Here is a 22,543-nt window from a genome sequence, read left to right as displayed (position 1 = left end):
TAAAAGCTGTTACACTTTACTCTCTGTTATGTTATTATTTTACCTTGTACTACCTAAATGCACTGTATGTTGATTTGATCTGTATGAGGAGAGCCCCTATCAGTGGCGGGGACAGAGCATTGCAAAAAGGTTTCTTGCAGATTGTCGACACTTATTTAAAAAGAGAGCTTTGCGGGCGTTTGGCCATTGCAGAGGCTCTATCAGCGGTGGGAACAGAGCACCGCAAACTAAATAAAAGTACAGGAAGGACAAGCGGAGTAGACATTGTCGGGGCAGCCATTGTCGGGAGTAAAAGCATCAGGCTTAGGCTCAAAGAAGGCTTCGGCTCGGATGAGGCATTGGCTCTGGGTAGGCTTCTGTTAAGGTTTTCTTTTTGTTTATTTCTTACTGTACCTGGCATAGTAAATGGCAGTTGTGTGTTCTTCATGCCAGATGTTGGAGTCCTGGGAGACCCAGAGTTTCCCAGGGAACTACATCTGCATGAATTGCTCCTTGAAGACCGTGTTAGGGATCTGGAACAGCAGCTGGATGACGTTTGGCTTATACGGAAGAGTGAGGAGATAATTGATCAGAGTTACAGGGCAGTTGTCACCCCGAAGTTGCAGGAGGCGAGTTGTTGGGTGACTGTCAAGAGGAATAGAAATATAAATAAGCAGCTAGAGCCTATTCCCCTCACAAATAAGTATACCGCTTTGGATACTTTTGTGGGGGATGGCCTCCTGGTGGAATGCCACGGTGACTGGGTTACAGGCACTGAGATTGGGTCTATGGTGCAGAAGAGAAAGAGAGAGAAGGGAGTGGTAGTGATGGGGGAGTCAGTAGTGAGGGGAACAGATAGGAGATTCTGTGGACATGAACGGGACTCCTGGATGGTATGTTCCCTCCCAGGTTCCAGGATCAGGGACATCTCAGATCGCATCCACAACATTTTGGAGAGGGCGTGAGAGCAGTCAGATGTCTTGGTACTTATTGGTACCAATGACACAGGAAGGAAAAGCAAAGTGGTCCTGAAAAGAGATTTTATAGAGCTGGGTAGAAAGCTGAGAAGCAGGACCTCCAGGGCAGTAATTTCTGGACTGCTGCCTGTGCCACACGTGAGTGAGGGTAGAAACAGAATAATTTGGCAGATAAATGTGTGGCTGGGAAGCTGTTGCAGAGGGCAGGGCCTCAAGTTCTTGAATCATTGGGATGTCTTCTGGGGGAGGTATGACCTGTTCAAAAGTGACGGGTTGCACCTGACCCAAAGGGGACCAATATTCTCGCGGGCAGGTTTGTTAGAGTTGTTGGGGTGGTTTACGAAGTTAGGAACCAGAGTGATGGAACTCAGGATAGGACAGATGGTAAAAAAGTAAAGGTAGCGTGCAGTCAGACTGTCAGGAAGGGCAGGCAAGTGATGAGACATATTCGCAGCCAACAGGGTGAGTATCAAAACATTAGGGATGCAAAATCAAAAAGGGTAGCAAATACGGTACTCAAGGTGTTGTACTTCAATGCATGGAGTATAACAAATAAGGTGGATGATCTTGTTGCACTATTAGATTGCCAGGTATGATGCCATGGCCATCACTGAATCGTGGCTGAAGGATGGCTGTATCAGAGGGATTGGAAGGTAGGCAGAGGGGAGGTGTGGCTCTACTAGTAAAGAATGGCGTCAAATCAGTAGAAAGATGTGACATAGGATCGGAAGATGTTGAATCCTTGTGGGTTGAGTTAAGAAACTGATGGCAGTTATACACAAGCCTCCCAACAGTGGCTGGGAGGTGGACCACAGATTACAACAAGAAATAGAAAAGGCGTGTCAAAAGGGCAATGTTATGATCGTCATGGGAGATTTTAACATGCAGGTCAATTGGGAAAATCAGGTTAGTAATGGATCTCAAGAGAGTGAGTTGGTTGAATGCCTAAGAGATGGCTTTTTAGAATAGTTTGTCGTTGAGTTTAATAAGGGATCAGCTATACTGGATTGGGTGTTATGTAATGAACTGGAGGCAATTAGGGAGATTAAGGTAAAAGAACCTTTAGGAACCAGTGATCATAATATGATTGAATTCAACTTGAAATTTGATGTGGAGAAAGTAAAGTCTGCTGTAGCAGTATTTCAGTGGAGTAAGGGAAATTACAGTGGTATGAGAGAGGAGTTGGCCAAAGTAAATTGGAAGGAGCTACTGGCAGGGATGTCAGCACAGCAGCAATGGCGTGCATTTCTGGGAAAAATGAGGAAGGTGCAGGACGTGTGTATTCTGAAAGTGAAGAAATACTCAAATAGCAGAATAGTGCAACCGTGGCTGACTAGGGAAGTCAAGGCTAATGTAAAAACAAAAGAGAGGGCATACAACAAAGCAAAAATTAGTGGGAAGATAGAGAATTGGGTAGTTTTTAAAAACCTACAGACAGCAACTAAAAGAATCATTAGAACGAAAAAGATGACATATGAAAGTAAGATCAAGATCTCTGAGAACCTAACCTGGTCCCAGCATATCGATGTAGTTATAAAGAAGGCAAGACAGCGACTATATTTCCTTTGGAGTTTGAAGAGATTTGGTATGTCAACAAATACACTCAAAAACTTCTATAGATGTACCGTGTAGAGTATTCTGACAGGCTGCATCACTGTCCGGTATTGCGGGGGTCTCCATCTTGGGTACTAGCCTACTAAGTACCCAAAACATCTTCAAGGAGCAGTGTCTCAGAAAGGCAGCATCTATTATTAAGGACCTCTAGCACCCAGGGCATGCCCTTTTTTCACTGTTACCATCAGGTAGGAGGTACAGAAGCCTGAAGGCACACACTCAGCGATTCAGGAACAGTTTCTTCCTCTCTGCCATCTAAATGGACATTGAAGGCTTGAACACTACCTCACTTTTTTTATATCATTGGACACGCTGGAGGCAGGAAGCATGTTCCTGCTGATGGTTGAGTCCAGAACCAGAGGCCACTGTTTAAGAATAAGGGGTAGGCCATTTGGAACGGAGTTGAGGAAAAATTTTTTCACCCAGAGAGTGGTGGATATGTGGAATGCTCTGCCCCAGAAGGCAGTGGAGGCCAAGTCTCCAGATGCTTTCAAGAAAGAGATGGATAAAGCTCTTAAAGATAGCAGAATCAAAGGTTACGGGGATAAGGCAGGAACTGGATACTGAGTGTGGATGATCAGCCATGATCACAGTGAATAGCGGTGCTGGCTTGAAGGGCTGAATGGCCTACTCCTGCATCTATTGTCTATTGTCTATTGTCTATTGTCTATTTCTGTTTTTTGCACGATTTTTAATCTATTCAATATACATATACTGTAATTAATTTACTTACTTACTTAATATTACTATTTTATTTTCCTTTTTTTCTTCTATATTATGTATTGCATTGAACTACTGTTGCTAAGTTAGCAAAGTTCGTGACACATGCCGGTGATAATAAACCTGATTCTGATTCAAGCCAGCAAATAATATCAAAGTGGATAGTAAAACCTTTTTCAAGTATGTAAAAAATAAAAGAGAAATGAGAGTGGAGATAGGACTGCTAGTAAATGAGGCAGGAGAAATAATAACAGGGGACTAGGAGATTGCAGATGAACTAAATGAGTATTTTGCATCAGTCTTCACTGTGGAAGACACTAGCAGTGTGCCTGATGTTGTCGTGTGTGAAAGAAGAGCAGTGGGTGCAATTACTACTACAAGGCAGAAGATGCTCAAAAAGCTGAAAGACCTAAAAGTACGTAAGTCACCTGGACCAGATGAACTGCACCCTAGGGATCTGAAAGATGTAGCATTAGAGATTGTGGCAGCATTAAGAATGATCTTTCAAAAATCATTGGACTTTGGCATGGTGCCAGAGGACTGGAAAATTGCAAGTGACACTCCACTCTTTAAGAAAGGAGGAAGGCAGCAGAAAGGAAATTATAGACCAGTTAGCCTGACCTCAGTGGTTGGGAAGATGTTAGAGTCAATTATTAAGGATGAGGTGATGGAGTACTTGGTGACACAGGACAAGATACAACAAATTCCTCACGGTTTCCCTAAGGAAAAATCCTGTCTGATGAACCTATTGGAATTCTTTGAGGAGATTACAAGTAGGATGGATAAAGGGGATGCAGTAGATGTTGTACATTTGGACTCTCAGAAGGCCTTTGACAAGGTGCCACACGTGAGACTGCTTACCAAGTTAGGAGCCTGTGGTATTACAGGAAAGTTACTAACATGATTAGAGCATTGGCTGATTGGAAGAATGCAATGAGTGGGAATAAAAGGATTCTTGTCTGGTTGGCTGCCAGTGACTAGTGGGGTTCCTCAAGGGCTGGTGTTGGGACCACTTCGTTTTATGCTGTATATCAATAATTTAACTGATGGAATAAATGGCTTTGTTGCCAAGTTTACAGTTGCTATGAAGATTGGTGGAGGGGCAGGTATTGTTGAGTAAACAGGTAAGATGCAGAAGGACTTAGACAGATTAGGAGAATGGGCAAGAAAGTGGCAAATGAAATATAATTTTGGAAAATGCATGGTCATGCACTTTGGTAGTAGAAATAAATGTTTGGACTATTTTCTAAACGGGGAGAAAATCCAAAAATCTGAGATGCAAAGGGACTTGGGAGTTCTTGTGCAGAACAGCCTAAAGGTTAACTTGCAGGTTGAGTCAGTGATGAGGAAGGCAAATGCAACGTGAGCATTCATTTCAAGAGTTCTAGAATACAAGAGCAGGGATGTAATGCTGAGACTTTATAAGGCATTGATGAGGCATCACCTTGAGTATTGTGAACAGTTTTGATCTCCTCATCTTAGAAGAGATGTGCTGGCATTGGAGAGAGTCCAGAGGAGGTTCACAAGGATGATTCCAGAAATGAAAGTGTTATCATTCAAGGAACGCTTGATGGCTCTGGGTCTGTACCTGTTGGAATTTAGAAGGATGAGGGGAGATCTCATGGAAACTTTTTGAATGTTGAAAGGACTAGACAGAGTAGATATGGAAAGGATGTTTCCCATGGTGGGAGAGTCTAGGACAAGAGGGTACGACCTAGGATTGAGGGGTGCCCATTCAAAACAGAGATGCGGAGTAATTTCTTTAGCTGGAGGGTGGTGAATTTGTGGAATTTGTTGCCATTTGCAGCTGTACCGGGCCAGGTCATTGGGTCTATTTAAGGCAGAGATTGATAGGTTCATTGTTGGACATGGCATCAAAGTTTATAGGGAGAAGGCTGGGAAATAGGGTTGAGGAGGAGAAAAAAATGATCAGCCATGATTGAATGGCAGAGCAGACTCGATGGGCCAAATAGCCTAATTTTGCTCCAATTTTTATGTCTTATACCTTAATAGTATGCAAGATAAGCATTTCATTGTACCCCAGTACATATAACAATAATAAACCAGTTCCAATTCCAATTTCATGTTCTGGTCTCCACAATAGGAATGGAGTGGAGGCTTTGGAAAGGGTGCAGAGGAGTTTCATCAGGATGTTCTACACATTGGAGTGCATTAGACATAATGAACAGTTGGACAAATTTTGAGGGGCTTTTTTTGAAGATTCGGAAGCTGGGGGTGGGTGTTGACCTGATAGAAGCGTATAAAATTAGAGGCACAGATAGGTTAGGTAGTCAGAATCCCTTTCTCAGAGTGGAAATATCAAATACTGAAAGGCTTATCTATAAGATGAGAGGAGATTAGTCTATAAGAGACTTAGGAGGCAAGTCCTTTACACGTAAGTGGTGGGTGCCTGGAACATATTGCCAGGGGAAATGTCAGAAACAGACATGATAACACTGTTTAAAAGGCATTTAGAGAGAGCAATGAACAGGCAGAGAAAGGACAGACCATATACAGACAGACAAAATTAGTTAGATTGGCATTATGGTTGCCACAGATTTGATGGGCCAAAGGTCTTGTTCCTATCCTGCACAGTTCTATTCTGTGTAACCAGTTGTGGCCTCAGTGGAGGTATCTCTGATTTGTGGCAACTCATAATTTTATGATTAAAAGGCTTTACATTCTTACAAAAATTGTTTTTCGAATAGTCCATCCATATATATTATATATATATCTATATATATGAAATTTTCTTACAACCTAGAAAGAGCTCAAATTCTGTGTGTATGTTGGCTCTCAAATGCTCCCACCAGTCCTATCCACAAATTCATTTTTCTGTTGCTACTCTCTTCCACATAGCCAACAACTCCTTTAATTCTCCTGCCACTGACCCACACTAGTGCAATATATATTGTAGCCAATTAACCCACCAGCACATCTTTGGGATGTGGGAGGAAAAAGTTCACCTTGGAGAAAACCCATACAACCACAGGGAAAACACATGAACTCTAGGCAGACAGGACTTGGAAGTTAGGACTGAATCCAGACTGCTATTACAGTCCAACAGCAGCACCAACTGTGGGCCATTACATCTGTACTTGCTTTAATTTTCTTTATCTTCATCAATTTTGCTACCTCAATCCCTGTTATTATAAAATTATCTCCTCCTGTCCGCAGGACAAATATTGCTTGACAAACTCGATAAAGCATTCTGTTGTTTCTGCTCAATTCAATATCAACTTTCATGCAGGAGGTAAGCCTACATGCTACATTCTTGAGAAACACAGTGGGATTCAGACCATAAGACATGCGAGCAGAATAAGGCATTCGGCCCATTGAGGCTGCTGCGCCATTCAATCATGGCTGATTTATTTTAACTTTCGACCCCGTTCTACTGCCTTCTCCTTGTGACCTTTGATGCTCTCTCTAATCAAGAAACTATCAACCTTCGTTTTAAATATACCCAAAGACTTACCCTCTGCAGACATCAATGGCAATGAATTCCACAGCTTCAACACAATCTGGCTAAAGAAATTCTTCCTTATCTCTGATCCATATCCTCCAAGAGGACCACAGCCTTATCATAGGGTTTGTAAGCTTGCGTGCTTCAATGACTCAGAGAGCTAAGTTGGCTGGAGTCAGTGTTTTATGCCTTGGCTCCAAGTAGGGTCACCCATGCCAAACAAGTCAAAGGGTAGAGGCCAAACAAATAGTGGTCCACCTGTCTTCCAGGTTTGGGGGTTCAGCCCAGGGCTAACAACCCTGACTGGTAAAACAAAATTGCTGCAGAAATAGCAGTGAACTTCCCTTCTTCATCCGAGCGCGATAGCATTCCTGAGACTCTACCCGGGACTAGCAAGAGTGACAGTAGTGAAAACCAAAAGGAAGCTACTGACATGATGAAAGAAGCCCTGAGCACCACCAGAGACGGATGACCTTCTTTGCTGTGCTAAATGCCTGCAGCATAATGGGCAGTAAGTAAGTAACTCTGATCCATCTGCTCTGAGGCTGTGTCTCACAGTAATGGAATCATCCTGTGCACATCCACTTTATCTAGGCCTTTCAATAAGATACCAGTCTCATTCTTCTAAACTCCAGTGAGTAGAGGCCCAAAACCATCAAGCACTCCTCATGCATTAACTCTTTCATTCCTGGGGCCATTTTCATGAACCTCCTCTGGACCCTCTTCAATGACAGCGCATCCTTTCTCAGCTATGGGGACCAAAACTGCTTTCAATACACCAAATGCAGTCTGACTAATGGCTTATGAAGCTTCAGCATTACATCATTGCTTTTATATTCTAGTTCTCTGGAAATGAACATTTGCGAAAAAAAGTTAATTATGTCATTTGGATCATTAACATATGATGTGAAAAATAGCGACCCAAAACGGACACCTGCAGAAAACCACTAGTCTTCAGCAGCCAGCCAGAAAAGAACCTCCTTGTTCCCACTCTTGGTCTTCTGATAGAAGATTCAGTCAATCTTCTATACATGATAGTATCTTTCTTTGTAATACCATGGGAAATTACCTTGTTTAGTATGACATTCTGTCAAAGGTTTATCCGTCAGTTCATCCCACTTTCTCCAGAGTTGAGGTGAAGTCATGTGTGCCTGCATGGCCCCAGCTATGACTTCCTTTTCATTGGTGACATAGAACAATCCATGATCCAAACTTTCCCTGGTAATGCTCCCAACTCTTCCTCTGCTACATTGACAACTGCATTGGTGCTGCTTCATGCACACATGTTGAGCTTGTCAATCTCATCAACTTTACCTCCAACTTCAACCCTGCCCTTGAATTCACTTGGTGCAGTCCTGACCCCTAACCCCAACACCTCCCCTCCCCCACCCCTTTCTCGATCTCTCTGTCTCCATTTCTGGAGACAAACTGTAGAATGACATATTTTATAAACCTCAGAAATTCACAGGACTATCTTCACTTACCTCTTCTTACCTTGTCTCCTGTAAAAATGCTATTCCCTTTTCTCAGTTCCTTCGTCTCCACTGCATATGTTCCCAGGATATGGATTTCCTTTCTAGAACATCAGAGATGTCCTCCTTCAAAGAATAGGGTTTCCCTTTCTCCAAATTGATGCTGCCCTCACCTGCATCTCCTTCATTTCCCAAACATCCATGTTTACTCCATCTTCTTGCCACCTTAACAGTGATAGAGTTCCACCCCATGAGCCTCCACATCCAACATATCATTTTCTGCAACATCTGCCATCTCCAAAGGGATCGTACCACCAAACACATATTTACCACCTCGTTCTCTTCACTTTCCACAGAGGTCACTCCCTCTGTGATTCCCTTGTCCTTTTGTCCTTCACTAATCTTCTCCCTCCCAGCACTTACCCTTGCAAGCAACCATAGTGCTACACCTGCCCATTCACCTCCTCCCTCACCTCCATTCAGGGCTCCAAACTGTCCTTCCAGGTGAGGTAACACTTCAGCTCTGAATCTGCTGGGTCCGTCTATTATATCCAGTGCTCCCAACACAGCCTCCTCTACATTGGTGAGACCCCTTGTAAATTGGAGGACAGCTTCGTTGAGCATCTTCGCTCCATCTGCTGAAAGTGGAAATTCTCGTGGTCAAACATTTTAATTCTGAATCCCATTCCCATTTCAACATGTCAGTCCGTTGGTTCCTCTTATGGCATGATGAGGCCACCCTCAGGGTGAGGAGCAACACCTTATATTCCATTTGGGTAGCTTTCAACCTGATGCCATGAATTTCAATTTCTCCTTCTGGTAAAAAAATTTCCCTCCCCCTCCCCTCTTCTTCTATTTCCCACTCTGGCCTCTTACCTCTTCTCACCACCCTATCACCTTCCCTGGATCTCCTCCTTCTTCCCTTTCTCTTATGGTCCACTCTTCTGTCTTATCAGATTCCTTCCACTCCAACCCATTACCTTTACTACCCACCTGGTTTCACCTATAAATTTCTAGCTATCCTCATTCCCCTCCCCCCACATTTTTATTCTGTCATCTTCCCCCTTCCTTTCCAGTCCTGAAGAAGAGTCTCAGCCCAAAACATCAACCGTTTCTTTATTTCCATGGATGCTGCCTGACCTGCTGAGTTCTTCCAGCAATTTGTATGTGTTGCTTTGGATTGCTAGCAGCTGCAGAATTCCTCATGTTTATGAGCATCCACTGACTCTGTCCTGCCTGTGATTTCCTCAAAGTATTCCAAGAAATTTGTCAGGCAAAATTTCCCCTTAAAGAAACCAGGCTGACTTTGGTCTATTTTATCAAGTACTGTACCTCCAAGAACATTACAACCACTGAAGTCAGGCTAACTGACCTATAACTTCTTGTCTTTTGTCTTCCTCACTTCTAATAGAGTGGAATGACATTTGCAATTTTCCAGTCCCCTGGAACCGTTCCAGAATCTATTGATTCTAGAAAGATCATTAGTATTGCTTCCACAATCTCCTCAGCTACCTCTTTCAGACTCCTGGAGTGTAGTCCATCTGTCCAGGTGATTATCTACCTTCAGACCTTTTAACTTCCAAAGTGCCTTTTCCTTAGTAATAGTGACTATACTAACTTCAGCCCTGGGATACTCTTCAATGTATGGCATAGTACTTCCATGGTGCTGAATTACATCCTAGGATGCATTGAAAGACTATCAGTGATATAACCTGGGGTCTTTGGGTGTTTCGGATCTTTCAACATTGGACACCCTCACCCAGGTGACCCAGCCAGGGTTGATCAGGCCCCAGCTTGTGTCCTAGCAGCATTGTTCCATGGGTCACTCTTCTTGATCCATAGCCATCTGAAGGCTCACTCAGCAGCCTCTGTGACAGTCTTGATGGCCCTTTTCTTTACAGTCCTCATAATGCCAAGGAGAAAACAGGTTCTGCAAAGCAAGCAGCCAGCAAAACCTCTACACCCCACCTCTATAGACTCACATTGTGCCACCCATCCCTGTTTCTGGCACTGTTCTACCAGCTCATGGTGCTTGGCTCAAAGACTTCCTCAATCCCATCTTCCCAAGATACTGGCAGTTCTACCATGACCAAATGCTTTGAGGTTTCTGATAGATTGACCATGTCAGACCCCAATGATGATGATACAATAAAGTTAGGGAACTTTAATTGCTTGCCAAGATCGACTTCCAGTTCTTAATCAGACGCTGTAGCAAGAAAGCCCGCTGGCGATCTGAACTGAAGCTGGGATTGACATAAGCTATGGGCTTTCTGTGTTGGTGGAGGTGCTTACAGTTGTTAATAGCCGAGGAGGTACTTTCTACCACTGCTTTCAGCAGCCATTCATGGTGCCAGCTGTAGTGTCCTTCTCCCTACGCCTAGACAGGACGGCGTACACAGGCTGGATCATGAACTCGATGTGCTGGGGTTCAGCCTGCCAGATGTTGGACAAGGACATCTACATCAGCGCACCCTGCCACCATGTTCAAGCTCCCTGCTGCCTCATTCCTATTATCCTGGAGGTACACACTTTCTCAGTACAGCTACTTGCCCCTCTTCCTGGACCAGTTTGCATCTGCCCCTGCCCTGGGCCCTGTCGAAGCAGATTGAAAGGAAGCTGTCCAGCTCCACCCAACTAGACAACACTGTCCTTGCCAGATCCCTGTGCATCAGATGTTTCTCAGCCATCTTCGCTGTGTCCTTGGCCTTCCGTTTACTGCCTGTACGGGCTTCAATGCCTGCTGTCAAGACTTTGGGATCGCTGGTATCTCTGTACAGAGTCAATTCTCTTGTATGGAAAACCATAAACTCCTCATACAGGCTGCTGAAGGGAAGCTACAGCTTATCCGTCTTCCCATACAAAGCAATGTTGCTCAGGCTACGTGGGAGGCCCAGCCATCTTCGAAAGTAGCCATTGATCTTTCTTTCAGGAACCTCAGTTATTGACATGAGCACCTCATATACCAGCATGGGCCAAAGGATTCATGGGAGGATGCCATGCTGGTAGATCCAGGCCTTGAACTTGCCAGGTAGACCTGACTTGTCCAGAACTGGTGAGCCAGACTTCTAACTCCTTGGGGGTCTTCTGGATGGCAGCCGCATCTCTTAGCCTGCAGTCAAAGACCTTCCCCAGGCTCTTGACTCATTTCTCAGAGATGGATGGGAAAACAATACCATCCAAGGAGAAATGGAACTTGTCCATGAGTCTGCCTTTCTTTAACAGTAGACACTTGGATTTCTCTGACTTAAGGCTCATCCTTGTCCATGTGATGAACCTCTCTAACCCCTGAAAGGTCCATCTGCTGCTAGGGATTGATGTAGTTGTCACTGTGAGATCATCTATGACAGCTCTGATTGGGGGCTACTGCACATCTGCCTTAGTCAGAGGGCCTCTGCACTCCACTTCAACTGCTTTAAAGGGCATGTTCATGTTTAGGGAGAAGCGGATCATGGCATTGTACATCTAGTTATAATACCCTTCTCAAGCCGTGCCAACCTGATATGGTCTTGCCTGAGGAGACTCACAATCTGAAGTTCCCGTAGTAATCCAGTATGAGGTCCTTTATCTTCCTTGGAACACAATATCAGCTTATGTGGTAATGACCCATGTGCATTGGCAAGGTCTGATGCAAAATACTTACTGTTCATCTGCCATTTCTTTGTCCGCTATTACTATCTCTACTACTTCTCCAGCGTCATTTTCCAGCTGTCCAATATTCACTCATGCCTCTTTTTTATTCTTTATATATCTGAAAAGGTACAGTGGCCTCTTTTATATTACAGTACTGCTTAGCCTACCTTTATATTAAATCTTTTCTCTCCTTATTGCTATTTTTAGTTGACCTTCTGCTGGTTTTTAAATGCTAATTTTTGCTATACTGTACGTACTCTCTTTTGCTTTAACACTGTCTTTGACTTCCCTTGTCACTCATGGTTGCCTCATCCTCCCTATTGTATGCTTCTTCTTCTTTGGGAGTGTAGACCTGAATTCACAATGGCCATCTGGCTTTTCTGATCAGTAGGCAGCATGAATTATTTACAATCTCTCAATTATCTCATTAGACAAAAGACTCTGCTACAATGACGCATATATCTGAGACACTCTCCATTAGAAAGTTTGTTTTTTACACTCAGATACTTTGTTTTAAGCATCCACACCCTCTTCCTCAAATCGAACAATATGGTTTGCCCTCAAGAACATGTCCACCTCACACATTTGTCATAAGCAGCAAGGCTCCTTCTATAACTTGATTGGGTCCAAGCTGCCATTTTATTCTGTTCTCACTTTAACAATTACAACCCACATATTCATCGTCACTTCACACTGTCCTTTATTTCATCCCTGCTTAAGTCCCAACTCAGTTATAATCACTTCAAGAGTGCATATTGATGTTACTGTAATGAATTATCTGGTTTTATTTTCACTGTAAGACCAGGTGTGTAAGACTTTTCAATGTGTTTGACAACTTTGCTGCTTCAGGCAACTTTAATTCTTTTCTGTCCTATCCTTGTCACTAATGCAATGTCTATGTCCCTCTGGGTTCCTTGTACCTCATCACTAAAGTGCGGTCTATACAGAGTAACTTATAGGATGCAAGGAGAACTCAAAATGCTGTGCCAGCTTTATTAAAAGTTCTTCTGAGATTGTTTACATGCACAAAGCAATATTGACATGATCAATACATCATGCAGTAATGCTAGATATAAATACCACAGAAATGGATCCAGTCTCTTTTTGAAATTTGCTCTTCAGTCTGCATTCACCACCCTGTAGCAATGCATTCCAGATCAGAATAGTGCACATTTCATCACTCACCTTTTCCATTTGCTAGTTACTTCAATTCCGTACTCCCTGTTGGTTGACCCCTGCGTTATGAAAATGCCTAATCAATTTAAACGCTGTGGCGGCTTGCCCACACAGCAAGCAAAGTGGCTCCAGCAGTCGCGGGCGAGTCCGCAGCCAGCGGCAACTGAGAGGGCTCTGAGTGTGGGGCAGACCTCGGCCCAGAAGCCAACGTCACTTCCGCCCCGCAAAGAGCAGGGGATGCTGGGAGCGGGCACTTAAGCGCGCGCAGATTGAAACAGTAAACAGTTCAACCAGACCCTGCTCGACTCAGTGTGTTGTTTTCACTCGTTGCGTATCAGTGCGACCACATTGGTGACCCCGACGGTCCAAAGGCATTTGGACCCAGCATGAACTACTCGGCTCTGCAGAATGCAGTTTCCCTTAAACTGCCAACCTTCTGAACCACTCAACCCCTGGTCTGGATCGAGCAAGCAGAGACCCAGTTCCAGGTCAGGCAAATTGTCTCAGACGCCACCAGGTATTACTACGTGGTGAGCGCTCTCGACCAGGAGATGGCGGGCTGTGTTATCGTCTTTCTGCATCAGCCCCCAGCAACAGGCATGTACGAGGCACTCAAGGCCCTCTTAAACCGCACATTTGGCTGTTCCTTCCTTGAACGGGCTGGGCGGTTACCGCATATGGACGGCCTGGGCGACCGTGCGCCATCATTCCTAATGCGTGACATGCTAGCACTGGCAGACGACCTGCTTTTTGAACAGATCTTCTTGGAGAAAATGGCAGGAGACATCCGCCTCCTGCTAGCAGATGAAGACTTCAGAGACCCGTGCAGGGTGGCTGCCCACTCGGACATGCTTTGGAGCGCCAAACAAGATGGCAGAACCACCATCGGAATTAGTGCTGCAGAAGTGCCAAGAGTCCAGCCCTCCCGCACCCCAGCAGCGGAGCACTGAACACCCACACCAAGGGATGGCACCACTTCTGAGTCTTGGTGTTTTTATCATCAAAGGTGGGTTCCGGGGCCCGCCGCTGCTGACTGCCATGCTCATTCCAGGGAAACGCCAGGATCAGCCGTCACTGATGGCTACGGTGGCTGGTCACCGTATAGCCTCCTCTATGTTTGGGACAAGCCCTCTGGGCGAAGATTCCTGGTGGACATGGGGGCGGAAATTAGTGTCCTACCCCCCTCGAGCCACGATACCCAAACTAGAAGAACAGGACCAGAACTTACGGCAGCCAACAGCAGCACCACCTGCACCTACGGCACAAGAACCATCCCCTTGCAGTTCGGTTCCAGCTGCTTTACATGGACATTTACGCTGGCCGCAGTATCACAGCCATTGCTGAGTGCAGACTTCCTCCGTGCGCACTGCCTGCTCGTGGATTTGAAGGGACGATGATTGGTCGATGTGAAGACATTCCAGACTTTCTCCCTCAGTGAGGCCAGGTTACTGGCCCCGCACCTGGACTGCGTCACTTATTCCGACAACAAGTTTGCCAGAGTGTTATCGTAGTTCCCATCTATCATCACGCCACAGTTTTCATCAGCAGACCCCAAGCACGGCGTGATGCACCACATCCCCACACAGAGACCTCTCCTTCATGCCCGGGCCCGCAGGCTACCGCCCGACAAGCTCCGCCTCGCGAAAGAGGAATTCAAGAAGATGGGGGAGATGGGGATTGTGTGGTGTTCTGACAGCCCATGAGGCTCTCCACTCCATATGGTGCCCAAGTCCGCGGGAGGGTGGAGACCGTGCGCTGACTATAGGAGGCTGAATGACACCACCACGTCCGATCGCTATCCGGTACCACACATCCAGGACTTTACGGCCAACCTGCACGGGGTGCGCAACCTTTTGAAGATTGTCCTGGTTCGAGGGTATCATCAGATCCCAGCCCATCCGGACGATGTACCTAAGACAGCCCTCATTACCCCCTTTGGCCTGTTCGAGTTCCTCAGGATGCCGTTCGGGCTCAAAAACGCAACGCAAACATTCCAGTGCCTGATGGACACAGTAGGGCGAGGCCTGGACTTTCTGTTCATCTACCTGGATGACATACTTATCGCCAGCCGCTCCCGCCAGGAACATCTAGAACATCTACACCTGCTCTGCCGCCGCCTAAGCGACTACGGCCTGGCTATCGACCCCGCCAAGTGCTAGTTCGGCCTACCTGCCATCGACTTCTTGGGATACCAGATCAACCGCCATGGAGCTGTTCCTCTGCTGGCGAAAGTTGAAACCATCTGCCAATTCGCCAGACCCAGCGCCGTTAAAGGCCTGCAGGAATTTGTTGGGATGGTTAACTTTTATCACCGTTTCCTGCCCTCGGCGGCCCGGATCATGCAGCCCATTTTGGCTTGATGTCCGACAAGGTCAAAGAGGTCACCTGGACAGAGAAGGCGATGGCGGCTTTTGAACAAGCCAAGAACATGCTAGCAAACGCCACACTCCTGGTCCACCCACGGGTCGACGTCCCCACTGCCCTCACTGTGGAGGCCTCCGACGCAGCAATTGGCGGCATGCTCGAGCAGCTCATCAAAGGCCAGCGGAAGCCATTTGCTTCTTTCAGCCGGCACCTACGACCCCCGGAACTTAAGTACAGCGCTTTCACCAGTGAGCTGCTGGCCCTGTACCTTGCCATCTGGCACTTCAGGTATTTCCTGAAGGGAGGGAGTTCACTGTCTTCACAGACCACAAACCCCTCACTTTCGTGTTTGCTAAAGTGTCGGACCTGTGGTCGGGCCGCCAGCAACGCCACCTGTCGTACATCTCGGAGTTTGCCACCACGATCAAGCACATCTCCGGGAAGAACAACGTGGTGGCCGACGCGCTGTCACGCGCCTCTGTCCAATCAGTGCACTCTCTGTCTCCGGGGTTGGATTATGCAGCGTTAGCTAAGGCACAATGACTGGACGGTGAGATGCCAGCGTACCAAACCGCAGTGTCAGGACTCTGCCTAGAAGACATACCCATTGGGCCTGAAGGTAATGAGCCCCTTTGTGATGTGTCCACCAGGCAACCTCGGCCCAATGTCCTGACCGCTTGGAGGCGCCGCGTTTTTGATGCGTTGCACGGTTTAGCCCACCCTTCCATCAGGGCGACCATCCGGCTGATCGCAGACAGGTTTGTGTGGCACGGCCTACGCAAGCAGGTCGAGCACTGGGCCAGGATATGCATGCACTGTCAAACCTCCAAAATCCAGAGGCACGTGAGGGCCCCACTGCAACCAATACATAGGAGGTTTGAACATGTCCATGTGGACATCGTCGGCCCACTGCCGGTTTTGAGAGGAGCGAGATACCTGTTCACCATGGTGGACAGGTTCATGAGGTGGCTGGAAGCTGTCCCACTCGCTGACACGGCCACGGAGACATGCGCCAGAGCCCTGATTACCACCTGGGCGGCACGGTTCAGACTCCCAGCCCATGTCACTTCAGACAGGGGTGTGCAGTTCACATCGGCTTTGCGGTCTGCACTGGCACAACTCCTCGGAACCCAGCTCCACCGAACGACTGCTTACCACCCGCAGTCTAACGGCCTGGTGGAACGTTTCCACAGGCACTTGAAGTCGGCCCTAATGGCACGCCTCTGAGGGCCAGACTGGGTTGACGAACTCCCCTGGGTGCTGCTTGGTATCCACACGGCACCCAAGGAGGACCTGGCCGCATCATCGGCCGAACTGGTTCACGGTGCCCGCTCACAGTTCCCGGTGAGTTTGTGCCAGCACCCCGTGGCCCGGAGGACACATCTGCTGGGGTCCTAGCTAAACTCCAGGAGCAGCTTGGAACACTTGCCGCAGTCCCGATGTCCCATCACAGAACAACACCCTCTTTCGTGCCCAATGACCTATAACAGAGCAAGAATGTTTTCATTCACCAAGGCGCGCACAGATCACCCCTGCAGCGACCATACAAGGGACTCTACAAGGTGGTGCGCCATAATGGGACGACCTGCATTCTCGACATCGGCGGTCGTGAAGAGACTTTTACCATTGAGCATCTCAAACCCACGCATCTAGACCTTGAATGCCCGGTTGCGGTGCTAGCCCCATGACGACGTGGCCGGCCACCTAAAAGAACTGACAATGTGCAGGCTGCGGACTCTGCGCCTCCTATCGCCGGTTCTGGGGGGGGGGGGGGTCATGTGGTGGCTCGCCCACGCAGCAAGCGAACCGGCTCCAGCAGTCATGGGCGAGTCCGCAGCCAGTGGCAACCGAGAGGGCTCTGAGTGTGGGGCAGACCTCGGCCCAGAAGCCGACGACACTTCTGCCCCGCAAAGAGCAGGGGATGCTGGGAGCGGGCACTTAAGTGTGCGCGGTTTGAAACAGTAAACAGTTCAACCAGACCCTGCTCGATTCAGTGTGTTGCTTTCACTCGTTGCGTATCAGCGCATCCACAACGCCTTCATTAAACCTCTCTAAACTCAACTAGTCACAACTGATTTTGTTTACTAATAGAACAACTGGGAAATTAAAAAAGGAGTTATGGACAAATATCCCATGAGATGATGCCTTCTAGATAACTCATAACAGCACAGATATCCAAACTATAAATAGGAATATCTACATGCCTTCTAATAGGGTGTCTGGGAACCTCTCAAACTTGGTTCAATTTCAGAATAAAGTTATATTGCCTCTTGCAGCTGTCCTCAAACCTTTTAGCTTTTATCTATCTGACACCAGAGTTGAAAAGCATCATAAATTTGAGTACAAAAGACTATTTAGTCCATCATACCATTCAACCTTCCTATTCCATTTCCATACGCTGTTAAAACCAGTCATGAATCCTACTTCAATGGTTTTCAGAGAATATTCTATGTTCGACTAACTCTCTGTCCTGAGACTCTGGGTGCTGACTTTAGATTAATACAATATACTACTTACATAACTACAAACACTTACTCCCGAGTATCATGCTAATAGTTTATGATCAATCTCTGCAATCAAACGTTTTTTTTTCTTCAGATTGAGAAAATGGGCAATGCAAGTTTTTAAACAGCAGCATTGTGAATATACAGTATACTGAATGCCAAGAAAACACTGTTACAGGTATTTCTTAAACCCTGAAATAAATCATAGGAAATAAATTTTATTACAACATATTTTTTCACATTTTATTATAGTTCTCTTTCTCTCTCTCCCTCTCTCTCTCTCTCCAGAAATTGACACAAATGGCAAAATGGCAAGGAAGGCTTCCTGCTTGAATTTCATCTTTTTCTCATATGGTTTACTGTAACACATCAGGAAAAAAAACTTCAATATCCTAACTACTGTCCTAACACTGGTTCTATTCATAAAAACTACCAGCAGCTTCAGTTACAATTTTGTCAATTTGTCAACTTGCTTAACAAATGATTTATCCAATTGTTGTTTTAGGAAGGTTGTTTTACACTACATTCATTGATGCCATAGTGCTCAAAGAGTAGAACTTCCAGCCAGTGAGCGTTTTACGGTAATTGAAAGCTAGAACTGTCTTCGTCCGAAAGCTGTGAATATGAGACAAAATGAGTTTGTGTAAGTGAGATTGATGTATTTTTACGGCAGAGAGAGAGAGCTAATGTGAATAAATGGCGTTTAAGTGCAGGTTGTTAACAACGTAATTGAATGATGGAATGAGCTCAAGGGACTGAGTGGCCTCGTATTCCCCTGTTTCCTTGTCTGCATGCCTAACACCACTTGTGTTCTATTCCCTTGAGTGCTATTTTAATGTAAACATTAGGCTAATTTAAAATAAATTTGCCTAATTTGCACACAGGGCCATAATATGATTATATGAAGTTTTTTTTAAGTGACATTTCCACTCGCAAGTATGGATGCATTTTTTAATTTTTAAATTAATAAAAAATATCTGTACCACATGCTCTAGAATGAATGACCTTATTCTTGACCTAATTCTTTGAATTATACAAAAGAAAATTATTCAGAATTTAGTTTTTTTTCTGGAATATTATTTTGGCAACTAGTGATCTTTTCTGCTCTGGCTTGATCAGCAGTAAGTTGGTGTACTTTGACTGAATTTTGTTGGCAAGGAAGCAGGAGTATGTTGGCTGGTTGATTTGGCAGAATTTTTTTTCTTACGTTAGTTGTACTGAGAATTAAACTCTGTTTTATAAGACAATAGCAATCATCCATACTGGTTCGGCAGGATCTGCAGAGGAAGAAACTGAATTAATATTTTAGGCTGTTACACTTAGAGCATAATGAGAAGATTTAAACAGCTTTTAAATCATAGTCAAGTGAGGGAAAGAGATGCTAGGGAGGGTGAGGTCTTTGATAGGACTGATAGCACAGCTAATTACATAATAAAGTTCCTGATAGTGCAAAGTAAAATATAGTGATGAAAGGACAACTAAATACACTCAGTGGCTACTTGATTAGGTACGTTTTATATCCCATACACTTAAAGGTTTAACGTGTTGTGCGTTCAGAGATGCTCTTCTGCACACCACTGTTATAACGTAACATATGGTTATTTGAGTTACTGTCACCTTCCTATCAGGTTAAATCAGTCTGGTCATTCTCCTCTGACCTCTCTCATTAACAAGGCATTGTCGCCCACAGAGCTGCCACTCACTGGACATTTTTGTACCATTCTCTGGGCGGTACGGTAGTGTAGTGGTTAGCACAATGTTTCACAGTACTAGCAACCCGGGTTCAATTCCCACCGCTGTCTGTAAAATCTTTGTACATTCTCCTAGTGACTGCATGGCTTTTCTCCAGATGCTCCAGTTTCCTCCCACAGTCCGAAGACATACCAGTTGGTAGATTAATTGATTGTGGTAAATTGTCCAGTGATTAGGCTAGGGTTAACTCAAGGGACTGCTGGGCAGAGTGGCTCAAAGTGCCAAAAAGGCTTAATCCACATTGTATCTCAATATATAAATAAATAAGTAATCCTAGGAGAGCAGCTTTTCCTGAGATACTCAAACCATCCCATCTGGCACCAACAATCATTCTGTAGTCACTTAGGTCACATTTCCTCCCCATTCTGATGTTTGGTCTGAACAACATATAAACCTCTTGACTGTGTTTGCCTGCTTTTATGCATTGAGATGTTGCCAGATGATTGGTTGATTAGATACTTGCTTTAACAAGCAGATGTTGTACTGTTGTGTTGTAGGTAACAAAGTGGCCACTGAGTGTAGATAATAAGGGTCTGGATAAGATAGAAATGATTGTGTCAGAATTGCAGAGAGATAAGAAATAATGAAAAATCTAACGTAATGCTGTTGACGCTCCATTTTCAGGGCAAGCGGTAAATAGTCCTTCATGTTTTTGACTTGTGGCCCAGAGGAGGTGTCAGGAGGTGAATCACTCATCATTGATATCTGTACTCTTCCTGTAGCCACATTAATTAGTTTTTGGTAGATGGTAACCTTCTAAGGAATCTGTGATGATAATGCCATTGAATTGTCAAGAGTAGAAGGGTGGACCCTATCTTGTTAAAGATGGTCATTGTCTGGCACTTTTCTGGTATCTAAGTTGCTCGCCACTGAACAGTCAATATTTGAGTATTGCCAAAGCTTTGCTGCATATGGAAAGGGTGTGGGGGATTGAAGGGCAAGACTGTTTCATCTACCTGACAGGCAAGATAGTGACATTGTAGGGTATGGGCAGGTGGGTAGAGCCATTGCCCCAAAGCTCCAGCAGCCAAGGTTTAATCCTGACTTTAGCTGCTGTCTGTGTGAAGTCTGCACCTTCTTCCTAGACTGCGTGGTTTCTTCAGGTGCTCCATTTTCCTCATAAGTCCCAAAGACTTATCTGGTTGTAGGTTAGTTGAACACAGTAAATTTCTCCCGGTACATAGGTGAATGGTAGAATCTGTAGGAGGGTTTGGGAATTCTGGGGTGAATAAAAATGGATTGTGTGTAGGATTGGTGTAAATAAGTGTTTGGTGGCCAGAGCAGACTTGGTGAACCTATTTTCTTGCTACTTGAGTTCATGACTCAAAATTTGAAATTAACTTGAACATTATGCAACCGTCAGAGAACATCCCCACTTCTGTCATTATGTTAGTAGTTGATGGAGCAGGTGAAGAACAAAAGCAGAGAGAACTTAACTTTGCAGGTGATTATGAACTTTCCTGGAGTTCATTATGGAAAGTCAATGGAACAAATTACACTTAACTCGCTGACTTTCATGAAGGCAGGAGAATAGGGTTGAGAGGGATAATAAATCAGCCATGATGGAATGGTGGTGTACAGTAATAGAGTCATAGAGGTACAGCACAGAAACAGGCCATTCAGCCCATCAATGGGCAAACTGGCCTAATTCTGTTCTTATGTCTTATGGTCTTAAGATCTTATGAACAAAAATAAGTAATGGTTCTTTTAATATTCAGGGAGGTTGCAACATCCAACAAGGGATGTTGATACATAAAATGTCAGTTTGGTGGTCATGAGGGCATCTGGAAGGGCCCTCCAAAACTTTCCAAAGAATAGTAAATGTGTTCAGTGCCTACTCACACTTACTATGTAAGAAGATACGGATTTTTTTGTTTTATCGGTCCTTATTGTCAGTCATTATCACTGGCAAAATTGAATTTATTGTTCAGCCATGTTACCCTTTGAAATGGAGTTGCTGAATCCTTCATTAAATGCTTGTGTAAGTTTGATATGATGGAGCGCCTTGTTATTTCCATTTTTGTCAACAGTTAAGAGACAACCACATTTATATGAGACTGGGGTCAGATTTAGGCCAGTCTGGGGCAGGATGGCAAGTTTCCTTCCCTGGAGGATGTTAGTGAGCCAAATGCGGTTTTCGTGACAATCCAAAGATTCATTGTCACTTTTCTTTTAGTAGCTCCAGTGTTTAGATTTGGAAGGAGTCAGATGAAAATTCAGAAGTGTAAGAACTGGATCCAAGGGACCTGATGTGGCAGCTGGATCAGTATTATAAACAGACAAGGCAAATAAGCAGAGATCACAGCATAGACGTTGACCCAATAAGCTACCCAGCAGAGGGTCAGATAGAATGCTCTTTGATGCTAAAGTCTCTTTTATTAAAAACATTCCATTAACTCGTGAATTTAAGAACTACTTATTACAAATAGCTACAGGTATTGCCTAAAACATGTTAGACTATATAAACATTGCAACAATTCTAACAGGAAATCCAAAGGGCCTTAACGACTCCCTGAGAAAGTGTTTTAATTATAAGTAGTGTATTATTGCAATGGTAAAATCTCTACAAAAACATGAACAACTTTTTAAAACATGAAGCAGTAATGACCATTAACCACCAGCAGCAGTCAGGAAAACCAAAGAGAACTGATCTAAACATTAGAAAATGTTACAGCATTAGAAATCATATATATATTTCACCTCTTTAAAAGTATTTCTGATCATCAATAACAATTCAAAAACTAAGTAGTCACTGGATTACGAGGGCAGCTTCTGACTTGTCAACAGTGGAAAGGAAAGACACAGGACTTTACACAGGAACAAAATTCCTCCTCCTCTCTAAAGTACAGTTGACACAGCTGTCCATACGGAACTTTAGACTGCAATTTTAAG

The sequence above is a fragment of the Mobula birostris genome, chromosome 1 (genome assembly GCF_030028105.1).
Source record: "Mobula birostris isolate sMobBir1 chromosome 1, sMobBir1.hap1, whole genome shotgun sequence".
Classification (NCBI taxonomy): domain Eukaryota; kingdom Metazoa; phylum Chordata; class Chondrichthyes; order Myliobatiformes; family Myliobatidae; genus Mobula; species Mobula birostris.
Note: the sequence above shows the minus strand (reverse complement) of the source record.